This window comes from Trematosphaeria pertusa (assembly GCF_010094035.1).
Source record: "Trematosphaeria pertusa strain CBS 122368 unplaced genomic scaffold BU26scaffold_4, whole genome shotgun sequence".
Lineage (NCBI taxonomy): Eukaryota > Fungi > Ascomycota > Dothideomycetes > Pleosporales > Trematosphaeriaceae > Trematosphaeria > Trematosphaeria pertusa.
The window spans coordinates 6,914-12,108 of NW_022987215.1; positions in this window are offsets into that span (position 1 = coordinate 6,914).

Below are 5,195 nucleotides of genomic sequence, written 5' to 3' on the forward strand. Positions count from 1 at the left end.
TATAGGCTAAAAGTATTTATATTAACTACTACTATAATCTATATTAACTTTATATTTTTTATATATAGACTAAAAAGTATTTATATTAACCTACTACTATAATTTATACTAACTAGTAATCTACTCTTATTAATACTACTCTCTATAATTCTACTACTAAAATTAGAGAAAATACTAGAATATAGAAAGTAGTATCTATATTCTCTAGTACCTAAAAATAAAATTAATAGAACTATATTATATAGGTATAAGATAAGTAGACCTACTTTATAGCTTTTATAGACTACTCTAAAAAAAAAATAAGTAAAAGGCTAAGAATAGAATAGATAGGTATAGCTTTATAAAAGAATTATTATATAGCCTTATACTCTAGTCTTTCTTCTATAGTATTATACTAGGCTATAATATTAAAAGTAAGCTAATAAAACTTATAGCTACCTATTTTCTTTACTTATAATAATCTTCTCTATTACCTTACTCTCTATAATATTATTTTACTAAAACGTAAAGCTACACTCTATATATAGAGAGTAAGATACTAATTCTATAATTATTACCTAGTCTAAGAGAAGTCTAGGTAAGAAGCTATTATATCTAAAGTAAAGTACTATCTACTTCTTTACTAACTATTTAATTAGCCTAACTCTAAAGAAAGTAAACTACAAACACATAAAGAAATAGTAGACCTAGAAATAAAAAGTAAGTTAGATTTAGTTTAATAGCTACTTATCTATATAAAAACTAGCCTAGATTAACTAGTATAGCTAGGCAAAAAAAGAAGCAGAGTAGCATCTATAAGTATAAAGTTATCTATAAATTCTATCTACTCTAGTTAGCTATAAGATAGAGGTTTAGGCTTATAACCTAAATATACTATAACCCTAAACCCCTCTTCTTATAGTCTAATACTAAAACCTAACTATACTTCTATATATATTTAAGTTCTACTAGAGAGTTAAACTATAGTAATTCTAGGTAATCTATCTATACCTTATAAGTATCTATAGCTATTACTATAAAATTTACTAGAATTTACTAATATACTAAAGCTACCTAGTCTAGTATATAGCACCTTCTTAAAGACTTTTATATACACTATTATTCTATAACTACTACTAAAATATATAAAACTCTACCTACTATACTATTAAGATAGTAAGTAGATACTAAGCTAAATTAGAAAAGAACTATACTTATATAGAAACTTTAGCTATAGAAGATAAGAAAAGTTAAAGTAGTATCTAGACTACTTCCTTCTCTTCTCTTCTCTCTATATATAAAGATAAAAAGTAAGCTAGCTAAAATTTTATAGCTACTTTTCTCTCTACTACTATAAACTAAAAACCTTAGATACTACTAGAATATCTACCTAATATAACTATAAATAAAAGAATTAAGTACTATTTATAATAGTAGTAAAGACGTAACTATAAATAAAAAAATTAAGCGCTATTTATAATAGTAGTAGAAACGTAACTATAAATAAAAAAATTAAGTACTATTTATAATAGTAGTAGAAATATAACTATAAATAAAAGAATTAAGTACTATTTATAATAGTAGTAGAAACGCAACCTATTCTTATATATATCTACCTCTAATTACCTAACGTTATTACTCTCTACGCTTCTTTAAGCTAGCGTATTTCTATTAACTCTTTCTCTTATACACCTATAGTCTAGTACTAACTTATAGCTCTAAAATAAGTTATTATACTTAAATAGTACTAAAAAGCTACTTTTAATAAAAAAATATCTACATCTTACTCTACTTATAGTAGATATACGCGCTACTACTATAAAAGAGTCTAAGAGTAGATAGATATAGAGTATATATACTTAAAGAATAGCTTAATAGTTTAGCTAGCTATAACTTAAAGTAAGTAGCTAAACCTTCTCTAAACCTACGCCTATATTTAACTCTTATTAGAAGTTTAAACATAAACTAAATAAGATAATATTTAAACTATTAACTTATATTTTAGCTATAATCTATATTAACTTATATTTTAGCTATAATTTATATTAACCTACTACTATAATTTATATTAACTTAATATTTAATCTATATTAGCTTAATATTAATATTTACGTATAGGCTAAAAAGTATTTATATTAACCTACTACTATAATCTATATTAACCTCTAGTTTTTAGATATAAACTAAAAAGTATTTATATTAACTTATTACTATAATTTATATTAACTCTATATTTTTATATATATATTTATATTAACCTACTTATATTAACCTACTACTATAACCTATACTAACATTATTTTTACTATAATCTATATTAACTTAATTTTTAAAGTATTTATATTAACTTAGTTTTTACTATAATTTATATTAACTTAATATTAATATTCTTATATAGATAAAAAGTATTTATATTAACCTACTACTATAATTTATATTAACTTTCTAGTTTTACTCTATATAGGCTAGAAAGTATTTATATTAACTTAATATAAATAACTCTAATATATATAGAAGCTTAGTAATATACTAGAGCGTAGACTCTTCTAGTTACTTAAAATACTTCTATTCTTTATCTTTATAAGTATAATTATACTCTAGGTAGTAGATAATTACCTATATAGTAGCTTTTTAGGCTAGTAATAGGCTACTATTAGTATTATCTTTAACACTATAGTAAAGCGAATTTAGAGAAGAGAAGAGTCTAGCGCTAAGCACTTTACTAGTATAGAAGTAGGTATAGATACAAGTAGAAGTATTACTAAAGGTAAAAACTAAGCCTAAAGTAGTTATAGAGAGGCTAGTCTTAAGGTTATAGCTTACTAAAGAAGTAGATAGCCTCTAGAGTATACCTCTAGGTTCTAGTAGCGTAGTAGAAGTATTTATAGAGCTAACCTAGTTACTATACTAGCTATATAGCTAGTTATAATCTAAAACGCTATTAGACTATCTAGCTAGAGACTACCTAGCTAGTAATAAAAACCTAGTAGAGAGTAACGTAGGCTCTTCTAGCTCTTCTAGCTCTTCTAGCTCTTTTAGCTCTTCTAGCTCTTCTAGCTCTTCTAGCTCTTCTAGCTCTTCTAGCTCTCTTAGAAGTAGGTATTTATTAATATATAGACTACTATAGCTATCTATACTATTAGTACTTATATTACTATTAGCTCTTCTAGAGATACTATTCTAGTAGCTTCTAATAGTAATAGCTTATAAATATATCTAGTAGCTACGTCTACTCTAGATAATTAGTAAGCTAATTAACGTTAATATTACCTACTCTATTAAAATTATTAGGCGCTAGGCTTTACGCCTTATTAACACTACTTACGTTATTCTTTTCTTTAGTTTCTACTTTACTCTTACTATCTATACTATAGCTAGCTTCTATAGTAGCTCTAGGTATATACTTCTACTAAATACTTTATACTACTATTTTATTTCTATCTTCTTTACTATATTATCTCTTAATCTTAATAGATCTACTATACTATATTTAGTTATTATACACTTTCTACGCCGTCTATAGTATAGTAATATTAGGCTTAGAAGATACTATTTAGAATTCTAGTTAGGTTTTAAGCACATCTACTTAGAGGTTAGTAAGAAGACCTATAGTAGAGGTAGTCTTTTTTTCTAAGAAAAGTAGTCTAGAAGCTAATATTTATACTTTTAGCTTACGTATATACTACTAATACTAACGCCTCTCTTCTCTTCTCTTTACGTTATTATACTTACCTTCTTTAAACGCTTACCTTACTCTACGCTAACTTAGCCTTCTTTCTTTAAGCGTCTATATTATATTTCTAAGAGTAACTAGATTAGTAAGGCTTTTAGAGTAGTATCTTAATAACTTACTACTATAATACTAGTGCTAAGGTAACGCTTTTACGCGTAGTATAGATAAGGCTAGAAAGTAGAGCTTATATAGAATAGGTATAGAAAAGCTACTATAAAGAAAGAGTAAGAAGAAGAAAGACGTACTACTATAGTAGTTACTAGACGTAAGGTAATAGTTATAGTAGTAGTAGAATATTAGAGAAAAATAGCTATACTACTATTACTAGTAGTAGTAAGTAGCAGAATATTAGAAAAAAATAGCTATACTACTACTACTAGTAGTAGTAAGTAGTAGAATATTAGAAAAAAATAGCTACGCGTAGTAGCTAATAGTAGAATATTAAAAAAAAATAGCTATACTACTACTACTAGTAATTCTACTACTTAAATTACTAGTAGTAGTAGCGTAGCTATTTTTTTCTAATATTCTACTACTTACTACTACTAGTAGTAGTAGCGTAGCTATTTTTCTTTAATATTCTACTAGAGTAGCTACGCGTAGTAGCTAGTAGTAGAATATTAGAAAAAAACTCTAATAAAGTATAGCGCTATTTACTAGCCTAGAGAGATGTTAGAAAAAACTTAATTTAGGTATAGTACGCTTTACTTAATCTCGCTTATCTAATATCTATAATATTAAACTACTACCTAGACCTAACCTTAAGCTACTAATACTATAATCTAATACTAGAAAGATACTAAAAATAGAGCTATAGACGTACTTAGCTATAAAGCTAACTATACTATAGTAACTAAAGAAGAATATAAGACTATACTTTATACTAGACTAGATAGAACTCTAGAATATAATAGTCTATAAATTAGCTAGGTTATAGAAATCTAGAACTAGTAGAATAATAAACTAAAGCTACCTAATAAATAAAAGAAAAGAGAAGTACTAGAAACTCTATAGATAGAATTTATTAAGAAATTTTATAGTATAATAATATATAAGTACTAGAGAATTAAACATACTTTTAAGAGAATAAGATAAGAATATAGGTTCTCTATAATAAAAAAAAAAGTTACTAGAATAGTATAAGAATATATAGAATACTAATAAATGTGAGGGCTGGGTCCGCGGTCTCCACTGCTGTGAGCGCCCCTGGAACACCTAGCTGGGTAAGTCGGCTGCAGGCAGCACTGTCTCCACGAGCTGTAAGGATAAGGGGTGCTAGCAGGGTAGGTTGGGTCAAATTCAGCTATCCAAAGGTGAGGAGTAGAAGGCTGCTCCGAGAGGCTCTATATACAGAGGTGCCGAGCGCCAAGGCGCTAGGCTAGGTCACGTGGTAAGATCACGTGACCCGAGGTCATGTGACCTGAGGTAAATCCCAAACCAGACCGTCACATCACCCCCCCTCACAGGGAGAGCTCGTCCCCGA